At 40.5% G+C, this 27,807-nt stretch overlaps 1 protein-coding gene and 1 long non-coding RNA gene across 10 annotated transcripts in view; one reads left to right on the forward strand and one right to left on the reverse strand.

Moving 5' to 3' along the window:
• The window catches only part of LOC120103116 (uncharacterized), a 44,390-nt gene extending 28,609 nt beyond the window's left edge, over positions 1-15,781 (reverse strand). The window contains exons 1-4 of one of the 2 annotated variants that reach the window (XR_005505192.2): positions 15,563-15,781; positions 12,484-12,626; positions 7,524-7,659; positions 6,614-6,698 (exon numbers count right to left, since the gene is read on the reverse strand). This is a non-coding gene — a long non-coding RNA (uncharacterized LOC120103116). The remainder of the gene's footprint in view (positions 1-6,613; positions 6,699-7,523; positions 7,660-12,483; positions 12,627-15,562) is intronic. The other variant, XR_005505193.2, reaches the window with a different exon arrangement.
• Dab1 (DAB adaptor protein 1) overlaps positions 1-27,807 on the forward strand; it is a 1,121,076-nt gene that overhangs the window by 496,918 nt on the left and 596,351 nt on the right. The gene's annotated exons all lie outside the window — the stretch shown is intronic.

A 27,807-nucleotide genomic window follows, 5' to 3' on the forward strand; every position in this document is an offset into this window, starting at 1 on the left:
TGGTGGTGGTAACCAATAAAGCAGAAAAGAATACTTTGTTTTTCCTGGGGGGGGGGATCATCTGAAAGAAGTCATTAAAATGTAGAAAAAAGGGGTATCATATTCAACATACCAATACCAGGCCTAGTATCTCAATCCTTAAATCCCAGTGCTAGGGAGGAAGTAAGCAGGTCTCTCTGAGTTCAAGCCCAGTCTGGTCTACATAGTGAGTTCCTGGACAAGTAAGGCTGTATAGAATGATGCTGTCTCTCAAAACCAAAATAATTACATAAAATAGTGAGATCTGTATATGTGTAGTCATGGTGCTAACAAAAAAAGAGGTTGGAGCAATGGTCTGTGTCTACACGTGTGAAACAAGATCATGAACTTGAGTGTGAATGTGGAGCTAGGAATTCATGGGCTTTTACTCTTGTCCCAAGGGGACTAGAATCTTTCTTGTGGCCATGAAGGAAGCCTGGAGGCATTTATACAATGTGATGAAATGTATAATTTTTGGAAGCGTCTCCCTGGAAGCATTATGGACAACTGAGAGCTAAGAAAGGCACGTGTTAATGGCAGCACTGGGTAATGCCGCTCAGCTTATCACTCTCGGGGATATGTGTTAGTCTGTGAAAATGAAGGCATTTCCTAGCAACTCCCTACCTTTCTTCCAGATTTTTACCTTCTGCAAGTCTATATCATCTTAGGTCTAAGATGTTAATGACTTTGACTAATTGTCAACACTGGCATTACAATGACTGATACCTTATCATCTCTCACAGTGAGCAAAGCTAATTAAAATTGACTACAGAAGAACTTTCCTAGCAATGCTCCCCCTGACCCCCACACTATTATTTTCAGAGATGTGAGCTTATTGTGCTGACATGGTGAACTACACAAGCAGGCTTATTACCCTGATTCTCATGTTCTAGTTCCAGGTGTGACAATTTTGAAGACTCAGGAAAATAAGAATGACTGAACTTGTGGTGTTAGAAACACCCCAAATTTTTGATGATTGATTGATTGATTGAGTCATACATTCATTCACTCACTCACTCACTTGACAGACCTTAACAGACATCAGTTATGTGCTAGCAACTATGTTAGGGGAAGACAAATGAGCAGGATGTGTCTGGAAGAACCCAGTGAGAGCAGCACACTTAGAGGATAAATGTATGCCCTGTGTAAGCGCTGAAGTGGACAGATGGGAACTCTACCTAGGGATACTACAGACAGACAACAATTTTAGATGTGGACTTTGAGCCATGGACAGCAACTTCTTTCCTTGACTTTCACTTCTGCTACCTGTTCTTATTTGGTGAAATATATGCAAATTATATGAGAACAGAAGGTTTGGAATCCATATCAGGAATTGGACCAGGCTAAACAGAAAATGAATCCATATCACTTTGTGGCATGAAATATATAAAGTTCTAAGTTAAAAGGAACCAATCTTAGACTCCAGGAGGATGGTTGGGACATGCCCCATTGTGGAGTACCTATAGGAAGATGGCAGGCAACAAAGGTGTCCAACAATGTGATTGCATTCTAACTGAGCATCACCAGCTCTTTATGACACATCAGACCACCCTTTGGGGCTGAGGTATGCACATTGCCCTAAGCACAGGGAGTTGATCAGCTGAATGCTTAACCATGTCCTCCTTGGGGCACAGAGAGGTTTTTGTCCCAAGTTTCATCCTCTGCCTGGAGGGGTAGCTTGTGTTCAATAACTAGCCCCAGTGTCTTATCTTAACTTTCTTTGAAAATGGTCATTCCAACCCTGAAGTTCCCCCACAGACCAACTGATGTATTATTTCAACCACATATCACACCTCACTTTTTTACTCTGCTGGGTCCAGCCTCTCACATCCTTTACACAGCAGATTTTGACCAACATCATGCCTCAGTTTCAATCTCAAGGCTGTTCCTTGGAGAGCTGAGCTTCAAAGAAGCATCTACTTTGCGCTAGTTTGAGGGACCTAACAGTATGGCAGTAAGGCCACCAACCTCAGGTCAATGACTGTCAGAGCTTCTGGATGAAATGCATGGCTCTAGGAAACTGATAGACCCATGAACTGCAGGAAGAGAGGAGGAGGAGGTCTTCTAAGGACATGCTATTAAGTTGTACACATAAAACAATTATGCTTTAGATATTAGGATTCTCTAACTTCATAATGCCTTTATAGGTAAAGAATGAGTAATCTTTCCTCCTAAGACAACTGGGCACTCAGGATCATTGCCTTCTTTTAAAAAGATGATTCCTAACCTCCCATGGTGCTGTATTCTAAGATAGCTTTTCTTATGGAGAAATCCTTTCTTGTATTTTGCAAAAACATTTTCTCAGGTCCTGTCCTCTATAAATGATACAGACGGAATTGTCTCCCTTTTTAAGGATGCTAGGCTTTTTATTTATTCCAATGTAAAAATAATTTACATGTCAAATCACTTTTTAATTTAGGGGATAATAGAAATTTTTGCATTAACTGGATAGGTTTTGATATCGGGTCATCTTTTAGTTGTAATAATAGTTTTAGTTTATATTCCACTTAAAAAGAATCATTGTATTTTCCACATACAAATTGAGCTATTTAGGAACGAAGTAATAAGTGTATTGGATTAACTCATGATAATGCAGAAGGAAAATATAAGCAGGAACATAGATAAAATAAAATTGGCCACACGTTGCTATTGAGGCAGGATAATGGCAGCCACTCTACTGACCCATATTAAAATGCTCCAAGCTGGCAGGTATTATGAGATAACAGTGCAGTAGACAGCCAGGATATAATGGCTATTTGGGTTATGTTTGGGGCAGGGATGGGAGTGGAGGAGAGATGGTTATGTTTGTTAGTTTTTATCAAGCTAGAGTTATCTGAGAAGACAAACCTCAACTGAGAACATGTCTTCATCAGATTATCTGTAGGTAAGCCCATGAGTAATTTTCTTGATTGATGATCAATGGAGGATTGAGGATTGAGGATTGAAGATGCATAGTCCAGTGCATTGTTGGTGGTACCCCCAACTCAGGTGGTCCTGAGTTCTATAAGAAAGGAGGCTTAGCAAGCCCTTAGGAGCAAGTCAGTATGCCCTGTTCCTCCATGGTCTCTTCTTTAGTTCCTGCCTTGAGTTATTGGCATGGCTTCCCTCAGTGGTCTGTGATCCACGGTGTGTAAGTCAAATAAGTCAGCTCCTTCCTTTGGTCAGGGTTTTGCAACAGCAATAGGAACCAGAGTAGGACATGGGGTGAATGCATGACTGCTATTTACTCCTCTGGGATAGCTCTAATGGGATAGCTCAACATGACTTCTAATTGACCTCCCATGTACCAGTCTGACAGCGCACTCACTTTCTCAGGTGTGAACATTCTGGGGAACTGAGCAGTGCAGGAAAAGTCTTTTACTCATCAGCAGTCAGTCCATCATCCACTTTATGAGTCAGGGACTTACTGAAACTTCTCATTTACTGAAGACTACTTTCTCAGTTTGATAAATTCTGGGTTTCTACCCTTCGGTTTTTCCATTATGTGTTAACTTTGGTACCAAAGAGTTGTACTCTCCCTGCCTTCTTTGACCAGATGACTCTGATAATTTGTTTGCATGTTCATTCTACCAAAGACCTCTGCTTAGAGTATCTTCTTGCTGAGGATCCTTAACCAACATGGCTGAAATCCAGGAACATACATTGCAATGCATTTGTCCCCAAAATAAGATGTTGAAATTATGTAAAATATGCCTATTCGGGGTCTAGGGCATTATGGGTATAACTAAGGTGAAGCAATACTGGTATAACACATTTCCTAATCCAAAATGGCCAGGGATTGTCTCCATCTGAAGACACAGGAAGAGTGCTACATGGAATGAGGTAGATAGGGGCCAAGGAGCTACAAGCCAACATCAGGAAGCTCAGAAGAGTTAAAGAGGAACTACTTTTCTCAAGTTTCCAAGGGAACGGTTTTCTGGTGGCATCTCAATTTCAAACCTCTACAGCATAGAATATGAAATAATAAATGTGTCTAGATTTAAGCCATCCACTTTGTAGTGTTTGTCTGATAGCTATAAAATTGATGTAAGCCGAAGGAGGCGACAGTCAGAAGTTGGTAAACATTCACTGTAAAAACATTAAGGAATCCTGGAGAAATACCCTTAGCGCAATGAGAGCCACATTGTCACTAAGTTAGAAACTACCTCTAGAAGGAGAACACAAGCCAAGGAATGCTGGCCATTGAAAGACACCAGAGAATTAAAAAATATGGGTTCTCCCTGGATCCTCCAGAAATAAATTAGTTCTTTAGATAACTTGATTTTTAGCTCAGTCATAGCAGATTTACAGAACTGTAATATTATAAAATTTATATTATTTTAAGCCAATAAATTTGTAAAATTGTATTATGACACCCACAGAAAGCTAATTTATTATCCCTTTCTTTAAAACTGCAGGCTTCTATCCCCTTCTGGGCCTGCAATCCTTCCTCCTATTCTTTCATAAGAGTCCCCAAGCTCTATCTACTGTTTGGCTGTGGGTATCTGCATCTGTATGAATCAGCTGCTGGGTGGAGCCTCTCAGAGGACATTATGCTCCTGTCTGTAGGCATAATAGAATATCATTAACAGTGTCGGGGATTGGGGCTTGCCAATGAGACAGGTCTCAAATTGGGCCTGTTATTGGTTGGGCATTCCTTATTCTCTGCTCCATTTCTTATAAAATAAATAAATTTTGGGTTGAAAGACTTGTGGGTGGTTTAGTATCTCTATTGTGCCACTGCCTAGCTACTGGATATGATCTCTTCAGGCTCCATATGCCCAATGTTGTGAGCTAAGGTAACCCTCCCCCATTGATTCTTGGGCACCTCCCTATCCCAGGTCTCTGTCTCATCCTGAAGATGGCCTCCACCTCCTCACACCCATCAGTAATAGATTTCCATTCATATTCATGACCATCTAGCCATCTCTCCTGTCCTTCCCCATACCCAATCCTGAGCCATCATCATTCCCCCTTAGTTCCCTTCCTCCCAGTTCCCTTTCTCTATCCACCTCTAATGAACAAAGTCAACTAATCCAGACCCTTGGGCTCTCAGAGTCTGAACTACCAACCAAAGAATATACACTGGCTAGACTTAGGTGTCCCTGCACACATGTAGCAGATGTACAGCTTGGTCTTCATGTGGGTCCTGAACAACTGGAACAGGGACCATCCCAAAAGTTGTTACCTGTATGTGGGATGTGTTATTCTAGCTGGACTGCCTTGTCTGGCCTCAGTGGGAGAGGAAGCACCTAGCCTCTCAGAGACTTGAAATGCCAGGGTGGATGAATACCCAGGGGGCCCTCACCAGCTCAAGGAAAAGGGGAGGAGGGCATGGGAAAAGGATTATGGGAGGAGGTGACCAGAAGGGGACAGTGAGTGGGATGTAAAGTGAATAAGTAAAATATAAAATTAAAAATAAAACAAAAAAACCCAAAAACAAAACAAAACCAAACTGCATGCTCACTCACAGCTAGCACACGGCAACTGGGGATTTGGCTCCATAGTAAAGTATGTAGCATGCACTTGGCCTTGGACTTGATCCCAAGCCCTGTAAGAAAGGAGACTGAAAGCAGAGTACCTGATACAGAAAAGTACAGTTGTTGACTTCCCCAGAAGTCTCTTTGTTGTTACAAATACTAATCTAAATCCTTAGCTAACAATTATCTGTGTAATTGGCCCTCATGCCATTTTCTCATGCTAAATTGTCAGAATTAAAGTCTAAAAATCTACCTGAAAGGATGGAAATGACCTTGTTGCCACCTTCTCCATAGCACAGGTACTCACTCAAAGCAGCGAGACTGACCAGAGTTCTAATCTTCATTTCATCACAAGTTTTGCAACCTCTAATGAGCTGTTTTAAGCCACAAGTTATACCTTTGCTAGTAAACCAGAGCTAGAAACAGTGTCAGCCTTCCAAGGTGACTGATTCACCCATGTGAGATGATAACTAGCATAGTCTTAAACATCTTAAACTTGGAATGCAAAGAAGTAGCCTGATGCTGATGTTGACTCTACCCTAGAAACATGGATGGCACTACTTAATACCAGCTCTGAAAGCTTAAGGTGCAGATGACTCCCTCTCATTTTGTATATGTATAGTAATAGAATAGACACCTTGGTTAATTCTAAACACTTCTGCATATGTGCATGCATGTGGGTATTGAATTTATGTGAGCCCTTAAATTGCAAACGCTATTAGCATAGCATGAGGAGAGGTTTAAATGATCACAATATGAACTCGAACCTGAATTCAGTAGCTGGAGTTTGGCAATGACCTTCCTTCATCATACCATCTCTGTAGTCTGTCTGCAGACTGGAATAGTGCTCTTAGAAGTTTAAAGATGGCGAAGGGCCTCTGCACTCCTGTCTTCAGCCTGCTGTCCAGCCTGAAGTCCATTCCACAGTCACAGCCATTTTTAGTTCTCATGTGCCTACTCTTTATCTGCCTGATGGCACTTGTTGGTTTCAGCATATGGAGCAGAAGCTTAGTTTCCTTGTTTTCCTGTCAGTGGCTTATCTCTGCTTTCCATGCTTAAGAGAATTTCTCCCTGGGATAGTCTGTGGAATATTGTTCAGATTGAACCTCACTTCTAGCCCTAGATTCATTCATTACCTTAGAGCCCTTTGATTTTGAGCAAGGGACTCCACATCTCTGCGCACAATATTCTGCAGACAAAATGGGATGGACCTCAGGTATTCTGGAGAGGGTGAATGAAACACATAGACAAAATGCCCAGCATTAGAATATAATAACAATATTCATCATACTAACATTATTACTGCTTTATTGCTTCTGGTTCTCTCCAAAGAGTATCCTCCTGTCTTCTTCAGATCTGTTTTGCAGCCTGATCCCTTGAGGAGCCATCTCCAGGGGCCACTTCCTCTGTTATATTAGGCTACAACCTCTACAATATTAAAGAGATAACCAGTTCGTGATTTTATAGCATGTTAGTTACTGAATCAGGTGCAGAATGTCCTTTAATATGGCATCAATTAATAAAAGCCAAGCTGCCCCCTACCTGGTAGAGAGGATAAGAGCTTATTAAGACAATGTCTTCATAGTACTCATAAGCCCCTTGAAAGACATTCACTAGGTAAACAGTGGGATTTGATTTTCATGTTGTTTGTTTGGATTCTTTATGCACATTCCCTGGATTGTATTAAATAGGTCCTCCGCAATGCCTCCCACTGTGTGGGTGCTTGTTAGAGCAGCTACATTCTCAGGCTGGTAAATGCTGCTGTTGGGCTCCTCTGCTTCACAGGGCATTCCTTCCCCAACTCTCTTCCTCCCTTGTCCTTTATCCTTTGGGGCCTTGGGCCTTTTCCACTTCAAGCTTCCCAATCCATTGACCTTCATTTGGAGGCAGATAAGACTCATAGAGGAACTATCTGATGATCTAGAAGACCAGACTACATTCTAAACTATCAAGGCACAGTCCATGGCTGAGGCCCCAAGTTCAAAATCTCTAAGCTTTTCCAAATAGTTCCGGTGTGCAACCAAGACCATGAACTGCTGGGCTTACCTGACTGCTGTAGATCCTGCAGATCCCAATCATGTGACCTATAAACAAGCTAGGACTTACATCTTATCTCTACTCAACCAAGAGCTCCTCTATGACCCATTGTATTTTGTTCTCCACCATCAAGGAATAATAAGACCTGAAAAAGAGCAAGTGTTCAACCCACATTTCTTCAGATAAAAGCATTCCTTTTCCACCCTCAGGGGATTACCCTAGTTTCAAAAATCGGTCAGAATTCATACTAATTCTATCCACTGATTATTCATCCTCTTAGTAAATGTTGATTTTGTTGCTGTCTGATAGGGACAGAAGACCAGTGCAGTGGCATGGTACAACTCTCATCCATAGGATCAGGCTTGGCCATGGCCACTCAGAAGAAGACTTGGGGTTCAGGGACAGAGCAGAAAGAGCCAAGGCCTCCTAACATTCACATTCAAGTTCAAGTACACTTTTCCTTCCATCCACATGTCCTCTCTCAGTGGCTTGGATAAAAGGAATGATACTGCTCAGTGCTCAGGTGGTCTGGGTCACTATAAGACATGATGCAATGAATATGATGCACCCTCATGCTGATCAACTGGGACGTCCATAGCAAAGCACCATAGAAGAACCAGCTTAAACCCTGGGCATGTTCTGTTCATCTTTCTGGAAGTTGGAAACACTATAGGCACAGCTAGTTTTCTCTTAAGGCCTCTCTTCCTGACTTGCAGGACTGCCTTCTGGCTGGGCCCCACCATGATGAAGAAAAAGAAACTGAGAACTTTACAGTGTATATAATGGATTTACTTACCTTTTTTGAAAAATTTATACAGTATGTTTTGATTATATTCATTCATTTCCTCTGACAATGACTCTTAGATTCTCTCCAATCTTGTTATCCACCCAACTTTATGTTTGTGCTCTCTCTTCAAAAAACATGGGGTTCCATTTTGTTGTCCAACTTCTTATGAGCATGTGCCTGCCGTGGAGTGTGCTTACTATACTCAGGTCCCCTATGAGACCAAATAAGAAGCTTTCTCCACTGAAGAAAATTGACTTTCCCTGTTTCAGTAGCTATTAATTGCCAATAGCTCCATGGGTAGTGAACTGTCTTCTAACAAGAACTTAAGTCCTTTCCTGTTAGGACCTAGCTCTGATGACCTCCTTTCACATTAACTTAACTTCCTGTTGGCTCTCTATCCAAGCGTTGTCACCATTTGGCAACACTATGGATTAGTATGTGGATCTAACTCATTCCACAGTTATGTCAAGCATATGGGTTAGGAATAAAAATATTGTTTCCCTCCCTACCTTCCTCACTTCCTCTCTTTTTCACTCTCCCTCCCTCCTTCCTCTTTTCTTTCCTGCCTTCCTTCTTTGAAAGAACCAAAAACATTTCGAGGAGTTTTGTTTTCTGTCCACAGCTGAGGGACATACAAGCTCCATGTCTTGGTTAGCGTGAGGTGTGCTACAAAATGCACAGGAGGGCAGATGTCTCTTTGACATACCTTCATTTCTCTTTTCTGTATACCCTGGTTGTTCTAATTTCTAGAGAAAGTTCCATATTGTAATCTATAATGGCCATACCAATTTATACAATTGGATAAAGAAAATGCAATATGCACACAGCAGAGTACCACTTTACCTTTAGGCAAGGATGGAATCCCATCATTTGTACCAATGTGGATGGAACTACAGATTATTATTCTGCTGAGTAAAATAAGGCAGGCATGGGGACACATGTGTCATGTGATCTCATATGTGAATCTGAAAAGGTTGATATCAGAGATGAAGAGGACAGAGAGAGAGAAGAGGGTGTAGATGAGACTAGGGGTGAGGCTTTCCCATGGGAACTGAGTTACAGTGAGAGAGTCTGGTGGGCTCTTGTCAAGTGGGATGGCTGAAAGAAAAGCCAGTAACATAGTGAATATTGAAAAAGGCATATCAGATGTTTCCACCATAAAGAAATGATAAATGTTTTAGGCGATAGCGATAATTAAACTGATTTAAACATAACAATGTAATGTTTCAAAATTCCATATGGTGCCCCATAAATGTATATAGTTTTTATGTTTCCATCTTTCAGTTAAAATTTGTAATTAAAACAAATGAACAAATACCAAATCTAGAAAGAATTTTTATAGGCAAGCAAAAATAAACGCATTAAAAGAAAGGAAAACATCAAAGGCTGTTTAAAAGGACTGGTGAAATCCAGTTTAACCAGGAGTTGGAGGTGGATCATGGCAGGAGTGGGGTACAATAACAGAGGAGGGTGCAAAGCTAAAAGCCTTTGCATTTTCATGTGAATGGTAGTCTTTTTCTTCTGAATTTCCCAGCTTGATGGTAAGTTTCTTAAGGCAAAGGCCTTGTTCACTGTCCCTTTCTAGCACACCCTTAGCCTAGACCACTGCCAGGAAAATGCAGCAGAAATTGCTGTGCAACTTGGCATATCAAAACCACTCTCTTAGACGTGCTCAGTTTGACCCAAAGCCAACTGGTGCTTGCTTTGATCAGAATAACTTGAGGGATCCAGAATTGCTCTCTTGAGACTCTACCCCTACTTCCTGCTTCTAGATTGTCCACTACCAGGAATCTTAAACACTCCAGATAGATAGATCTGTTCCCAAGGAAAGAGGGCTGTGCAGTCCTGAAAGTTCTCCTGTTGCCCATGGGCATTAGTGAACAGCTCTGCAATGTAAGCACCAGCATGCTCTACCCCATGGTGATACCTCTCTGGCTCTAGACTTTTCCTGTGCCTAGCTGGCAAAGTCTTCTTAAATCCTTTGCCCTTCCCCAGATGCCTGCATGATAACCCTAACAACAGGCCTTTGTTCTCACAGCCAAATGGAAATAGAAATTTCCAAAGCCACATTTGCAACCTTGTTATAGTTTGTCTCTCAAGGGTTCCTATGCTGAAACTGATTGACCATCATGACAATATTGGGAGATGGTAGGATCTGTCAGAAGAGGAGCCTGGTGGGAGGTGACTGGGTCTGGACTTCCCACATGCAGGAATCAGTCTTCATCTTTTGTAGTGGTAAAGACTAGGGGAATGGAATAGTTCTCAAGTGAGCAGATTGTTGTAAACGAGACTAGCACCTCTCTCAGTCATGTAAATTCTACTCACTGAATGCCCTTCTTCTTCTTGTGACACCATTCACCACCCTTGTGATGTAAATAAAAGGCTGAATACCCATGCTCAGTTTGGGAGTTTTAGTCTCCATAACAGTGAGCTGACTAAGCCTCTTCTCTTTATAGAAGTAACCAGTCTCAGTTATTGTGTTATAGCATTACTAAACAGATTAAAATGCATGCAACACTAGTTGTGATCTCTTTCTGGTTTGAGTGTCTCTTCTAGTGGCCAATTTCTCTCTGTTTCCTCTTGAGCTCTGAGATATTTTTGTTAATAATCTTCAAAGCACCAACCAAGCTTTATGCCTCTCCCTCACTTGGGCAATCTGAATTAATTGCATCAATGGTCTTGACCTCTGAAACACAAATGCCTGTTTAAAATAAAAGGCTGATTATTATATAATGAACTATATTCAGTTTACTAAATAGTTAACTTAAACATAAATATATGTATATATTTATGCTGAATAGATGTGTAATTTATGCTAATGATAATTACCAATAATACAAAGGCATAATAACTCGTCTGCAGTGATGGCATTCATTACCCAGGCTTCATTTCTCTTCTGCTCAACAGTCAGATAGTGACAATTTGACATGCCTCAGGAACTGTGCTGGGCAATGAGAACACAGAGATTACTGTGATGTATGCCATATCTTCAGAGTTTAGTTGGAGGGTAAGGCAGGTATGAGCGGTGGGGATTATATTAGAAATCTGTGAATGAGGAGTGATGAGGTGAACCCCATTTTTATTAGGACTCTGGGGAACTTTATTTGTGGGTTGTTTCTGTGTTAGCTGCGGTTTTATCTTGTACGGCTGCCTGATGGTCATGTCCTTGTGAAGTATATTATGTACATCAGTTAGACTCGACCCCACTCTGATGCTGTAACAAAATAACCGCTAGTCTCTGGATGAGAATATTAGCATATTAAAACTTTGGGATGTTTGTTCATAGTCTGAAGATGGCAGCAGCTGCTGCTTCACTTGGCTACCCAGAGATCCAGGATCTGATGATGCAAAGGAAGTCCTAAATCAAGGCATGTTTAAAATATATCAGTGGGCACATTAGAAAACCAAGTACAATGAGATGAGGGAAGCTTTGCTTTAGGCCTAGGATGTTATCTGAGCTTTTGGGTTGGCAGAAGCTAGTGATCTGCTAAGTCAATAGACTCCACAAGGTTCTGATCTATTAGTCACAGGATATTAGTTCAGACACAGAGTTAAGGAAGGAATGTCTGTTTCTGGGGGACTAGAACTAGCCCAAGAAAATGTAATAAGCCCCTAGACCTACAACATTCTAGTCTCCCACAGTTACAGTCCCAATAAGTCAGCTTCTTTTTAGTTTTTCCTTCACACGCACTGGAAAGAGTATCAGTCATCAGCTGTAGGCCTCAGGATTCATTTCTCAGCACCAGCAACAGTGGCCCAAGCTTACCTACAAGGAAGACTGGAAAGCAAGAGAATCCATAGATTATCTAACGGCTGTCCCTGGCCTAGCAGGGCTATGACTTTAAAGCCTGAGCTCTCTCTCTTGAATTCTAACCACACTGATATTTTTAGGGTCTGCAAGGGGGAGAAGGTATAATAGCTCCTTTTCTCTGGATTTTTAAAATTTAAACATGAAGATGTAAGAGAATAAAAACAACCGCCAAACTCCTCTCTCTATGCTAATGACTGGGAATGGGTTGTTATCTTATTAACCAAGTGGGTTCCCTGTGGGACTCAAGAATCCAGCTGGCATCCGAACCAGGTGGGACATGACATAGTGAAACAGAACCCTACCTCGTACAAGATGACTGGACCCTGGGAGAAGGGGAAGGAACGTGAACATAGCATGACAAATACTCTTACCTTCCTGCCAAGCAGCTAGATCATTGCACCAAGGTGGCAGAGGCATGGGAAAGAGACAAAGCAGGGGGAGACGCTTCCACTCCCTCTTGTTGATTGTACTACTGGATCAGCTGTAAAGCTTCTTTGAGGATCCATTTGCTCATCTGTAGAAAAGGCAATCATAATGTCTCATGGTGTCTCCTACTGAGTTTTTACCACCCCTGGAAGTTAGGGCGACTTGTTGAACATGTAATGAGGAACAGTTTTTCAAATGTCTTCCATCAAATGCTCATGAATCCATGAGACAACTTACTGGTTTACAGAGACCAGATGTGTTTAAACATGTTCTCAACCTCACTATTCAGGAATCCTCTGAGTGGGATCTTTTAGAAAACTTGCCCCATTGTTACTCAGCAGACATTTTCTTCAGCAAACCTGCGAGCTGTTATTGTCCCCACAGAAAAGACCTGAAAACACCCTTTCTCTTCAAAGCCACCCACTTTATTCTTTCCACGGAAGTTTCTGTTTTAACTCATTCCTGATTATGCCTATGTGAGTTTGGGTGATACCAGAGAATGGGGGAGGGGCGGCATTCAGCAAAGGGAAGCATCCACTTTCTTCTGAAGGACTAATTAGCTTGTGGCCTAGAAAGCCTGAGGTTGAATCTTCTCAGAGAAGAGATTTATTTTTTAATCTAAAAGAACTTTAAAAGTAGAAATGTTTTAAATCAGAGTATTAAATTACACAATTACATGTGTAGACGCGGCCATTGAGGGAGTTATTTTTGTGGTGTAGGCTGAGTCCAGCATAAAAATATTTACTGCTCTGAAATGTCAATATGAAATAATCAGAATCCAAAATTAAATATTTACTGTCTAATCAGCCTGCATTCATCCATTCACAATGTCCCTTAAGAAACACTGATTACACTGCATTTGACCACCTGGAATCTCATGTTTGCAGGCTTGGGGCTGGGGAGCCTACCAAAGTCTCATTCACAGGAATTTTCTAACATCTTTCCAAGGTGCTTTTGGACCAGAGAGCTATACAACAGTACAACTGACGTCAGATCAATTAACATAACATGTGCACTGTACAGAATGAATGTCTGTGTCCTTGCCCAAAAGAAAACACATATTTTGACACCCCATCCCTAATGTGATGGTATCTGGAGGTGGGGTTTTAAAGACTTTAAAAAGTTAGGATCTTCTTGAATGGGGTTGGCATTAAGTAAAAGAACCCAGAAACAGCCCTCATCCCTCTGTCTGTCTAAGGAAGATACAATGAGATGTCATCCAGGACGAGTAGACATCCCTTGGTCAATATCTAGGCAATGATTTATGAAGTCATTCCATCCTCACCAATTCTGCCTAGTAACAAGTCAATAGTAAACAACTATACCAAGCATTAAGGTTGTACATGAGGTCTAGGTTCTTAGGAAACCTACTGCAATAAGAGACCCATAAATAAATAGTCAAGACAATGTCTTGTGCTTTAATGCCATGTTAAGTATCAGCCTAGTGGTAGTGGTTTACAAAGATGCTAAAGACAATGCACTCTGAGATATTATCTCAAAATGAAGCTGAGGGAAATTTTTATTAATCTATTATAATTGGCAGAACAAAATTTTACCTTCTTATGAAGATCTGAATTTACTCATTTGTTAAAAATATATCACTGAGTCTGGCATCAGGTGATGTGGAATGAGGGTAATTGTCTGGGGCAGTCCTGAAAAAGTACTGCAAATGGCAGGAGATTCAGAAAGCCCTCGACTAGACAGCATAGGGTCTTGCTTTGGGCTCTGTAATCTCAAATCAAAAACATAGTGCTTTCTCACAGCACTGTTTATTATTTCAAAAGCAAGGAGGTCTGAGCACTTCATACCAGGCTCCTGCCACCTCTCCATATTCATTCTCATTCATTCTCTCTTCTTCTTCTTCCTTCTTCTTCTTCTTCTTCTTCTTCTTCTTCTTCTTCTTCTTCTCCTTCTCCTTCTCCTTCTCCTTCTCCTTCTCCTTCTCCTTCTCCTTCTCCTTCTTCTCCTCCTCCCCCTCCCCCTCCCCCTCCTCCTCCTCCTCCTCCTCCTTCTCCTTCTCCTTCTCCTTCTTTTCTTCTTCTTTCTTCTTTCTTCATTCTTCTTCTTCTTCTTCTTCTTCTTCTTCTTCTTCTTCTTCTTCTTCTTCTGCTTCTGCTTCTGCTTCTGCTTCTGCTTCTGCTTCTGCTTCTGCTTCTGCTTCTGCTTCTGCTTCTGCTTCTGCTTCTTCTCTTCTTCTTCTCTTCCTCCTCCTCCTCCTTCTCTCTCTCTCTCTCTTTCTCTCTCTCTCTCTCTCTGTTTCTCTCTCTTACAACTGATCCTAGAAATGTTTCTAGAGGGGATGATATTACCCTAATTCAGTAACAGATAGCCTCTGTTTACCCAACAGTCAATGAAATAACTCAAGATAAATGCAGGGTGTCTGGGGCCAACAGAACCTGATTTGGGCTCAAGCTTTGTCAGCTATTAAGCCGTGAGCAATGGATTTAATTTTTCTGCACTTTCATTTGTAAATCAAGAGGATAAAGCTTCTCTCAGGTGGAAGTCTGAGGATTAACCAAGATTATGAGTATATGAGCTTAGTCTGGTGCCTAGTGCAAAAGTGGCCATGAGTTAGCAGTATTGTGTTTTAGTACTTCTGTATATCATAGCTGTCCAAGATAGTCTTCCTTAATGGTCATCTAAAAGAGGCATATATATTATCATTAATTGTGGCTAAAATTCTTTCCTTTGAGGACACATAAGTAGCATCTATTCCCCTACCGGGTCCCAACAACAAACCAAGTTATGATTCCATCAAAGTTCCCCCGGGGAAACAATGAGTTTATTGGGCTTACAGAACAAACTTTAATGCTACTCTAGAAGGTCACACTGAAAAGTCTTCACTCAACATAGATGAGGACTTCCCCTAGCCACACTGAGCATGCTCCTTTCTTCTAGCCCTCTCCAGCTTATATAATCTGCCCCCTCCCCAAGGACACATACAAATGAGAAAGAGACATACACAATGGGTTGGGAGGAATGGCTAGATACTCAGATGAGGAACCCATGACTCTCAACACCTACTTCAATGAGGGAACGCCATCAATCAACAAGCCCAGCTGTATTAATCTTTTGCAGGGAAGCAGGTTTATACTCCTAAAGATGGCAGTTGTTTGTTTTGGAGGTTAGTCCTGTCCAACACTAGTCCACATTGTACAATCAATCAGGGCAAAGGAAGAGTGGTGCTAACTTTAGAGTAAGAGACAGCGGTGGACTAATGGAATCTGTCTAGAAGAGGGAATGTGGTTCTAGAACACGTTGAGGTAAGTTACCTAGGCAAGCAAAGCAGGAAGGAACCTGTGGGAGCATCAGCAAAGGAGCGCTATTCCTGTAGTGCACACCATTAGAAAAGAGTGCTAGTCAGCAGGGGCCAGGCAAGACTGTAGAGGAGCTCAGGATTCTAATCAAGATATCACCTCAAAAGTTGATCTACAATGTTTCAGCTTTACAGTTCATGCTAAGTCAGATTCCTCACTACTTGTTTCCTCATAGGTCAGTATCAGGGAAGGACCAATGGTCAGCATACCATATCTTGCCTGAGGTGCAATCTCAGAATTGTCTTAATTTGTTTACATAGCTATAAATTTTATTCTACTCAGTCTCACCCATTTGCTACAGTGTATAAAATACAAGTATTAAAGTTACTTCAAGATAGTGTATCTTCTGACCATTGGTTTAAATAGATATTGTTAACCACCATATGTGTATTGACATGCCAAGAGGTTCTGTATTCATAATGCTGGCTTTGTACCTACTGTATGTCTGGATTTGTCTTCTTGCCACACAATTCATCCAATTCCAAGCCATATTTTACAGCTTTTTATGAAACAGACTCTAGACAAGTAGTCCTCAATTTGTGGGCTGTAACCATTTTCCATGATCCTTTCACCTAAGACCATCAGAAAACACAGATATTTAAATTATGATTCATAGCAGTAAAATTACAGTTATGAAATAGCAATGAAAATACTTTTGGTTTAGGGTCACTACAACACAAGGAATTGTATTAAGGGGTCTTGGCATTAGGAAGGTTGAGAAACACTGGTCTAGACAGAATGACTGGGAGTGTTCTCTAGGTTCGACAGCACACACGTGCAAACGCACGCGCGAGCGTGCATACATACACACACACACTTCAGAGTTTTTTTTTTTTTTTTTGGACAGGGCTGTAACTGAATAATGAGGCTTGTATTTCTTTAAAAAATTCACATATAGACAGTAGTACCATCCATATCTGTTTCCTCTGAAAATAACAACTCCCCTCCCTTTTAATTTACCTAGATTGCAATTTTCTTCTTGCATTTATCACAGCTAGACTATTGGTGGTGGTTCAGTTTTAAGAGGCACACCAAATAACAGGTGAGTGGGAAAGAGTGGCGTATTCTCTAATTCATTAAAAGTCCTAGGAGAACTGAGCGGGCCTCCAGAGACATTTTGAGAGAGCTGGGTTTCTTCTATGTCATTTCTTCCCCAGCCTCACAGGTTGTCATTTCCTCAATGGAGCAAACTAGCTCTCCACTGAATTGTATTCCAAACCCTTTAATCAAAGATGGTGAGAGCATAAAAATGGTGGCCATGTGGTCCCCCCACCCCTGCAATGAGCAGTGCTCAGCTGTCTGTTAGTATTAATAAGTAGGTAATTTTCATGAGTCTACTGAAATGCCAGTTTAGTCTCTGTTGAGGAAAAATAATTTCAGTGGTGCTGAATTATGAAATCAATATAAAGATGCATGTTTGATCTTCTTGGTGGCTCTAGTATTATGACAGCTATTATCATAATGAGTGTACCAGAATGGTTGCACTTGAGAGAGTTTCTTTTTTGTATTTTGTTTTGTTATGAGCCAAAAATTGACTCAAGCATTTCAGTTCTAGTAAATTTTGAATTCCATGCATAACTCAGCAGCAGAGTCTCCCAATCCCTACACTATTTTCCAGACTCTTTGCCTGTAGCCAAATCCTATTAGATGTATTTCCATGTCATGTTGTGTTTAAATAATGTGGCAGGACAGGGACTTGACTTAGAAAATGACACCATTCCTCCAAGGCGGCTTCTATCACAAGCATCTCATACAGAAATCATGTCTTGTATTTTGCCTCTGTGGAAATTGGTGACGTTGTTAAAAATTTATTTCTGCTGCAAGAAAATCTGATTCTTGGCTTATTGTGTCAAACAGCTGCTAGTATGTGGCACTGGGCAACTGTCCAGCTGTGCAGTTCACACAAATTAATTTAACCCTCCAGTACACTTCGAGGCCAATTAGAATGGTCCCTGCAGGTGTGGCAGGCACTAACTTAGGAAAGTGTCCATGGTGGGGCAGGGGCAAGGATCCAGATAATTTGATGAGGTCCAGAGCTGTATAAGGAATATTTTCCAAATAGCAAGTAATCACATAAAGCATGCTTATGGCAGCTTAAATACATACATGATGCAAACAGAGCTCAACGGGAGTTGCACAAGTGCTTGGCTTACGCAGTTGAGGACATGACTTTAAGAGCAGTTCAAGGTATTTGACCATAATTACATCAGAACCCCAAAAAATCTTCCTGTTTCGTTTTATTTTGTTTTGTTTTTTCATTACAAATATTTTTCCCTTAAAAAGTCAACTAAGTCCAGGAAAAATGTTAGGCAATCCATTAACAATAATCAAAGAGGCTCAAAATACTTGAAGTAAGAACATAGTAGACCAGTACTAGTTTTAGCAGATGTACCATTCTAAGGAAAAGTTAACTATTTTGACAGGCAACATTACTCAACTATCTATTGAAATTCCACATAATATGTTTTTGTCATGTTTTTCTCTTCCCTCAGTTCTTTCCAGATCTTCCCCATCTCTCTACCCACCCAATTTTCTCTTCTTTTCCCCCATCTCTCTTTAAAAACAAAAATCAAGAACTCACCCAAAGCAAACACGTGCATGCGTGGTATGTGTGTGTGTGTGTGTGTGTGTGTGTGTGTGTGTGTGTGTGCGTGCGTGTGCGTGTGTACGTACATACACATGCATGCATATACCACATACACATACAAAAACATACACATATAAAACATACACATACACACACACAAATATGGAAACCAAAACAATAAGGAAAAGACCAATATGACAAAGATCAACAAAGATAGATAGATGGATGAATGGATGGATGAGTGGGTGGGTGGGTAGGTGGGTGGGTGGGTAGGTGGGTGGATGGATAGATAGATCCCAAACCAAATGAAATGAGATGGAAAGTCTAGAAAATACCATTGAGTTGGCTTTATGTTGTCCAGCTACTCCCAGGCATGTAGCCTACTCTGAAGTGTGGTTAATATACTCCAGTGAGGCACCACTGGGATACCCAGATACCCTGAGTTTTTTCTTTTGTCAGCAGATATCAATTGTAAATTACTTCTTGCTTAGGTGGGAAGATGTCCACTTCCTCCTCTCAGTGCTGGGACTCTGTCTACCTTGAACTTGTTCAGGCCTGTGAATGTAGCCAGTCTCTGGGAGTTCATATGGGCATCATCCCTGTTTTTCTGGAAGGTGCTGTTTCCTTGGAGACAGCTGTCACCTCTGGCTCTCACAACATTTCTATCTCTTCCTTCACAGAGACCTCTGAGTCTTGAGGGAATGGCTGGATGGAGACATTTCATTCAGAAATGAACACTAAAATGTCACTCTCTGCATACTGTCCAGTTGTAGGTCTCTTGGTTACTTCCCATCTAACAAGAAGAAGCTTCCTTGATGAGAAATGAGTCAGATACTGATCCCTGGGTCGTTAGAAGTCATTTTATTGCTACATTTCTTTAGTAGAGTGATAGTATAAGCTGTTACCATAGGTTCATGACCTGTGTCATATCAGGCTCTTGGCTACTTTAGTAGTATCAGGCATGGGCTTCATCTATGCTAGAACCTTAATTCTGAGTGGGCCATAAATCCAATCAGAAAGTGGTGACTTAGTCCTGTATCATTTGTACCACTCTTGCACCAGGTTACTGTTGTATAGTGTAGGGTTTGCATCTGGGATAGCTTTGTCCTCCAGTAGTGTGTAGAACAATTACAAGTTAGCATGAATGCTACTCGGTAGGGATGAAGCTTCTAGTTAGTCACCAGCTCAATGTCACTATGTTTGATGACACATGTAAGTGTTGTCTTCAGTAATAGGACTTTATCATGGTGTTGCAAAGAGTAACCAATAGCCCAAGCAATAGCCTGACACGTTTAGGAGTTTGCATTGAGGCCCCTAAGTTAGTGCCTCGAAAAAAAAAATGTAACCTACTTCTGGCACTAGAGGTTTTACTTGGTGATGTAAGATGTCTACTTGGGAAAGTATCTCTCTGATTATTTCATGATTCCACTTGGATTCCTTTCACACACACACACACACACACACACACACACACACACACACACACACACTAAGAAGTTTCTCCAATAGTAGGTTTCCATATGATGTTTCAAATGACTTCAGTGCTAGTTTTCCCATATTCCCCCTTTTACCCCTCTCTCTTAGCCCCCTTTAATTTTCTCAATAACAATCTATTTCCCCTTCCTTGGGAGATTCTATGCTTCTTCCTAGTCCCTTACTAGGTACCTAGCCATTGTGGCTATTCGGGTTGTAATATAGATATCAAAAGCTTAAAAGCTAACATCCACATATAAGAGGAAACATATATTATTTGTCTTTGGGGATCAGGGTTACCTCACCCAGGGTGATATTTTTTTCCATTTCTATCCATTTACTTGTGAGTTTCATTTTTCTTTACAGTAGAATAATATTATTTTGTACAAATGTATCCCATTTTCACTATACATTCCTCAGTGGATTCTAGGTAGATTCCAGTTCCTGGATTTATGAATACAGCAGCAGTAAAGCAAATATGTCTACAGTAATATATAAAGTCCTTTGGCTATATGTCAAAGAGTGGAATAGCTGGATCTTGAGGTGGATCCATTTTATGTTCTTGTGGAACTGTTCACTCTGGAACACTGAGTTGACCAGTTTGCACTCCCACCAGCTACAGATGAATGTTCCCATTACCCTATATCTTCGACAGCTTATGCTGTCATTTGTTTTTATTGATCTTGGACATTCTGACTGTATAAGATGAAATGGTAGTTTAAAATTTCATGTCTCTGATGACTAAGGATGCTGGACATTTCTTTATGTGTTTCTCAGTAATTTCTCTTTCCTCTTTTGAGAACCCTCTGCTGAGTTTTGTACCCCCTTTTAAATTAGCAATGTGTTTTATTGATGTTTGTGGTTTTTGTTTGTTATTGTTTTTTAATTTCTTATATACTTTAGATACTAATTCTCTATGTTAGACATAACATTGTTGAAGAACATTTCCTATTCAATAGACTGTCACTTTGCCACACAGAAGATTTTCAGTTTTATGGGTCCCATTTATTAATCATTAATTTTAGTGCCTGCACTATGGTGTTATGCTCAGAAAGGCTTTTCCCAAGGTTCAGAAGGCTCTGAACTGGAACTGACCTGAATGTTCCCTCCCTAGGGACTAGAATTCATGGGACTGAAGGTACCGTGCAGACTTCCCAAAGGGAGAGGAAAACAATAGTTATATCCAACTGTCACACCTAGAAATCGTATCAACATCCAGCATGGGAGGATAGCCCATGTTTGCAGTAGTGGTATATATTCTTTGACGGTAACCAATAGCTTTATAATTGGGCTTAATGCTTGTTCAACAAAAGAGATACAATGACTAGTACTGGAACTTATCAGTTCTATTAAAATCATGGTTATAAGGGAAGAACTTCCAACCACTAATTTACTAAGCAGTGTGTTCCCTAACAACAATTTATAAATATTTGTCCTGTCACCCACAGATAAGTGTAGTTTTCTTCTCTCAGCAAGAAAACTTCTCTTTGTAGCAGACAGACCACTACAAAAGCCACAACCAATCAATATGCAGAATCGTGGAGCTCAGTCTCAACCAATGACTACATGTACAGAATTATCCCACAACAAAGGCTCAGGGAACATTGCAGAAGAGAAAGTAGATGGATTATAGGCATCAGAGGCAAAGAGAGTTGGGTGTGAAATTGTTTCTCCTTGTAACATCAGAAGATGTCCACATAAAGTCTCATCACCATGACCACCCAAATGTGAGTTGAATAAGAAGGACATCAGCAAGAAAGCCAAACTGTACAGGAAAATCCCATGAGGCCTCAACCCTACACTAACAACTACAGGAAACTGAGTAAAGCTGGAGGCAGGAAAGGTGGCCTTCCCCAGGGAAGAGCACACCATTTGGTTGTCCAGTGCCAAAGGATTGGCCCTGAAAACATACAGAAAATGAAGGTTGTGTGAACTCATCAGATTATATTTAGGAATATAGATATAGATATAGATATAGGTATAGATATAGATATAGATATAGACACAGACATAGACATAGATATAACATTTATCTTCAATGACAATTGGTGAGAAAGGAACCGTTAACTTGAATGAGAGTGGGGAAGGACCTATGGTAAGTTTTGGAGGGAAGAAAGGGAAGAGATAAATTGTTGTGATTAAAATACAATCTTAAAAATAAATGTAAAAAAAAGTAAAAAGAAGGGAAGGAAGGACTGAGGGACAAAAGGAGGAAAGAAGGAAGGGAAGAAAAATGGAAGAGAAAGCTCTTTCCTACTCCTATTTAAAGCCTATTTCTCACCCTCTTCTGTCCAGTTTACTGTATCTGTTTTCTGTTGCGGTCTTTGATTCATTTGGAGTTGAGTCACTAAAAAATATTAATTTCCTTCTTGATTTTTTTCTTGACCCACTTTGTATTCAGTGGTGAGTTTGCATACTTTCTGTTGTTGATATCCAGCTTTAATCTATGGCGGCCATACAGGATGTTCTTTCTACTTTCTTGTATCTGTTGAAACTTGCTTTGTGTCTAAGAATGTGGCCAATTTTGGAGAAAGTTCTAGTAACTAATAAGGAAAAAAAGTACATCTTGCCTTTTGGTAAAATGTTTTAGAGATATCTGCTAGGTCTCTTTGATTTGTAACATTATTTGACTCCAACATTTCTCAGTCTTAGTTTTTGTCTAGATTGCCTGTCTATTGATGACAATGGGGTTTTGAAGTCACTATCAGTGTGTTAGGGTCAATATGTGATTTTAGCTACAGTAGTGTTTCCTTTATAAACATGGGTAGCTTTGTGTTTGATGCATATATGTTTAGAATTACAATGTCCTCTTGGGAGATTTTTCCCTTTATGGAATATACGTGTCCTTCCTTAGCTCTTTTCATTAGTTTTGGGTTTACCTCTATTTTGTCAGTTATTAAAATGGTGATAACTTCTTGTTCCTTTGGTCCATTTGGCTTGCAATATGTTTTTTCATCATTTTACTTACCATGAGGTGATGTCTATTCTTAATGATAAGGTATGTATCTTGGATGCAGCTGAAAGATAGATCCTGTTTTTACATCTGTTTTCTTACTCTATGTCTTTTTATTGGGGAATTGAGATCAAGGTATCAATGAGCACTGTGTGGTGGTTCCTTTTATTCTGTCATTGTTGTGTGTGCGTGTGTGTGTGTGTGTGTGTGTGTGTGTGTGTGTGTGTGTTCTCCTCTTTTGACGGGCTGTTCTGTGATTATTTATTCCTTGTGCTTTTGTAAGTGTGGTTAATGTCTTCAGACTGAAGTTTGCTTTCTTGTGCCTTCCGTAGAGCTACATTGGTATATTGCTTAAAATTGATTTTACCACGAAATTTTTTTCTTCATTGATTGTAACTGATAGCTTTGCTGGTTTTAGTAGTCTAGGCTAGCAACAGTTGTCTCCCAGAGTTTGTAGAGCATCCATCTAGGCTCTTCTTGCTATCAGAGTTTTCCTTGAGAAATAGGTATTATTCTAACTGGCCTGCGTTTATATGTTATTTGACCCCTTTTCCTTGTTACTTTTAATAGCCTTTTTTTAATTCTGCACATTTAGTGTTTGGATTACAGCATGTTGTGAGTAATTTCTTTTCTTTTCTTGTCTATTTGGTGTTCTGTATGTTGCTTGTACCTTGATAGGCATTCCTTCTTTAGATTGGGGAAATTTTCTCCTACGATTTTTTTAAACATATTTTCTGTGATTTGACCTGGGTTTTTTCCATCTTCCTTTATTCCTATTATTCATGTTTTTTAATAGTGTCCTAGATTTCTTAATTTGTGCCTAGATTATTTATTTATTTATTTATTTATTTATTGTTGTTGTTGTTGTTGTTGTTGTTGTTGTTGTTGTTGCTGCTGCTGCTGCTGTTGTTTCTGTTTGATTTGATTTTGGTTGTGAATTGGCTAACCTCTGAGGTCTTTGACATCATTTTGGGTTTTATTTTAGTTGGTATTTACTTTAGGGATTCCATTTTGTTGTTGTTAATGTTGTCATTAAATTATACTTCCATGTTTTGAATTTTTATTATTTTATTCAAGTGTTTGTATTTTCATGGACTTTATTAAGGTATTTATTCATATTCTTTTTAAGTTCCTTATCTTGGGCTTCAGCCATATTGCATTTTTTCAGGGCCTAGTGCAATGGGATTAATGGCTTTGGTAGAGAAATATTATGCTAGCCTATCCTATATGTGGTGTGTGTGTGTGTGTGTGTGTGTGTGTGTGTGTGTGTGTGTGCGCGCGCACGCGCGCGCGCGTGCGTGCATGCGTGCGTGTGTGTGTGTGCACTGGCACCCACATTTGGTTGGCATCTGGAGTTATGATATTTGAATGTCAGTATCCACTCTCCTTTGTTAGGTGCATATTCCTTTCTGGGAGAGCTATTGCGCTCTCTGAATCCTAGGCAACTCTTAGGCTGAGGGTTCCCTGGTAGAAAGTGTCTCAGTCTGGAATAAGAATCACACCTTAACCTCAAATCTCTCATTTTTTTTGTCTTATTTTCTTCTCTTTCCCCTGTTCCTATCAAGAAAGTATTGAACCTGATGAATCTTATGATACATAGGCAACTTTGAAAGTAAACCTAAAAGGTCAAATTTAGCAGAGATGAGCATTCAGTCAATGTAGATGATTTCTTGGACTAGGACATTCATAGACGCAGTCATAAAAGCAGGCATGAAACTCACATGGTTGTGTCCACTGAGTGTGTTTCCCTCCTTGTGGTTTAGAACATGAAGTCAGCACTTAGCATCGCAGTTAAATCTAAAGAAATGACAAATAAATTATTCTGGTGTTCTTGTACACCAAAAAATGTCCACAGATTGCTTGGCAGGGGTTGGTGGGAAGCTTCAAACAAAGAGTTTAATTTCACTAGATGAAATCAATTTTCCAAGTTGTTTTTGAAGGACTCTCCTTTGGATCTTCGGTCTCCATTTGTCTGTCTTTCATGTCAGCTGGTGAGGATTTTTAAGAGGCGGCCGTCTCTTCTGTACACAGGCTTTGGGGAAGAAATACTCAGGTCTGAGCTATGAGTCTTCTCTACCACCATACATGAGCCGCAACTTCTCCTAGACTATTTACTCATTCAGTTCTAACGCCCCTCAGAATTTTGACCTCTGTGGATATTATTATTGTCTTTAATAAATCAGTCAGTAGTCATATATGTGCTGATCTGATCCTATATTCAACAGCAGCAACCATAATGATGGCAATAATAATGAGATGATAGCAGTTAACACCCATTTGACAGCTGCCATGTACCAAGCATTCTAATTTATAGGTACCCGTGCTGCGTCATTTAAGCTTCAACATGACCTTATAAGATAGGTACTGTTGTCCTCTCAGGAAATAAGAAGTTAGGACAGAACTGTCCAATAATGCAAACCGCATGTGTCACCTTTCATTTTCTAGTATCCACATTTTAAAATAAAAAGCAAAAAGCATTTAGTTTAATATCCACACAATGCAATGGCCTAGGTGAAACATAGTCCTATTTTAAAAGCTGAGTTAGTAGGAAAATATTGTAACTGTTTTCATTTTCTTAATTTCAGTGAATTAATATAAAAAGTGAAAACATTCAGTTCCTCAGTCATATTGATTGTGTCTCAGGTGCCCAAGCATGTTACGTAGCAAACAGCTGCTAGATTGCATGGCGTAGACTTGCTGGGGGAGTTTCTCTCTTTTTTCAGTGAATAAACGTCTTTTATAAAGTAGTACTGGAAAGCTGGGGACCTATCTCAGTGTTAGAGTCCTGTGTGTGAGGTACTGAGTTTTATCCCTAGTACCAATAGCTGAACTAAAGTAAATACAGTGAAAAAGTCAAATAAAATAAACATGGTCACTGGAAACATGGTAATAAGGCCAAACAGATGGATCACTGCTGTGGGAAGGTTTTGTCGCAGCAGAAATGACAGGGAAAGTAGATATATGACTAGAGATGCGAGGTGGTATTCAGTACCATAAAAACAATGTGGAGATGTGATGGACAGGCTGCTGTGGACAGATGTGATGGACAGGCTATGATGGAAACTCCCTCAGTCTGCACTCAGGCCAAACCCTGGGCAACATTCCACATTGACTGTAATGAGTACCAGCCCTCAACCTTGCCAAGCAGTCACCCTGGGATGTGATTCCAGTATTTCACAGAGGGGTCATGTCCTCCATAGGTCCTCCAACAAGGGAAGGTCATTTCTGCAAAGATTTGAAGGCCATGAGTGTAGGCTTCGATTTTTTACAACCTGCATTATTAAGGGTTTTCAGAAGCTTCGATCAGCTCCCCCTCCTAGCTCATTCCCCAAAGGTAGGGGACAAAAGATGATAAACGGGACAAAAGGATGTGGACCTATAGCAATAGTTCTTTGCGGTCATTCCAATCTTAGTTTGTCAGTATATCAGCATTTCAGTTCAGTAGTGTCAGGATACCAACATTCTATTTCCATAGTGTCACCAAACACAAATCAGCAACGGAGGCATGATCCAGCCAAAACAGCCAGGTCTCCACAGAATTAGCACGAGTCAGCTGGAGCAACCAGAATCGGCTAGGACTCCAGGGGAAATAATCTGCCATTCTCAACGAAGTGAAGAGCAGCAGAGAAAAAACAAAAAACAAAAACACTAGACCAACAAAGCATTGCACAGCTAGCTGTGCAAGCATCCCATCTCTATTTCTAGAGTCTTATTTATACTCTCTCCAAACATCACGGGTCCTCTCACGGTCCTTATCTCGGCAAAACATCACATGAATCTGACTCAGGAAAGCATCACATGAGTCTGCATCACATGACACAACCAGAAACATCCCGTGCAACGAGGAAGCAAGCCACACCAGTATCTGGAAAAAGTGGTTTTAGGAAGGTGAAGAGAGAAAAATGCTTAGACTGAGAAAAAGCTCTATCCCAGAGACAAAATGTTGGAGTGTTGATGGGAAGTTTCTGGCTCATGAGGTCATCCTCCTGCCTCACACTGCTTCGAGTGGTGCCTTCTCCATTAGAATCTAATGGAGCCATGCTCTGTCTCATTCATGCTTTATCTCAATGTCTCATAGCTTGTGATGTTTGTGCTGGAAATTCAATATGTACTTAACAGGAAAATACATAATTCTTCATTTATTCTATTGATCAGGAAGCCAAATCCCAAAGAGTTTAACATTAAATAGCAGGTGTGATTAGAACCTAAATGTCTGGGTTACACAAACATGATTACGCATACACTGCATCTCTCTCAGCTTAGGTTGTCCTGAGGCAAGGCCAATCCTGGAGAGCACCACTACCCTGCAGTACTCTGTGCTGGCCCGTAGCTGCTTTCCTAGTTTGGTTTGGAGATCTAAATGAGGCGAATGGAAAGGAACAAGAACACTGATATATAGCACATGATTTGCTTTGCTCTTCAATTCTAACATCATTTGTGCTGGTTATGGTCTCTCTCCTCTTTGCTGTCCCTGAACACACATTCACTAGGACATACCATTTCCTTTCCTCTTTCCTCACATGCTTTCTTTGGATGAATATACTTCTCCAAAGCTCATGAGCTCATGGACCCGACTCAAAGGTGACACCACCCCACTTGTTTGTTCTCTAGGCAGGACTTTGACTTAGACAGGTGAGTGGACCAGTGTACCTGCAGCGTCATCTGGTGAAGACTTCACTTGCATATTCCTAAAGGGAATGATAATTAAGGCTTTCTTAATTTTTTCCATAAGGAGGGGTTTCTGTATTTTAAAAGTAGAAGCAAATGTCAGTGCTTAAACTTTCATTTGTGTACTTTCTTGTTAAATACTTCTGTTTATATTCTATTTGTGTGTGTGTGTGTGTGTGTGTGTGTGAGTGTGTGTGTGTGTGTATGAGTGAGAGGGAGAAAGACAAGGGACTGGAAAGAGACACAGATGGTACATGTGTGATGTGCATGA

Source organism: Rattus norvegicus, chromosome 5, assembly GCF_036323735.1.
Source record: "Rattus norvegicus strain BN/NHsdMcwi chromosome 5, GRCr8, whole genome shotgun sequence".
Taxonomy (NCBI): Eukaryota; Metazoa; Chordata; class Mammalia; order Rodentia; family Muridae; genus Rattus; species Rattus norvegicus.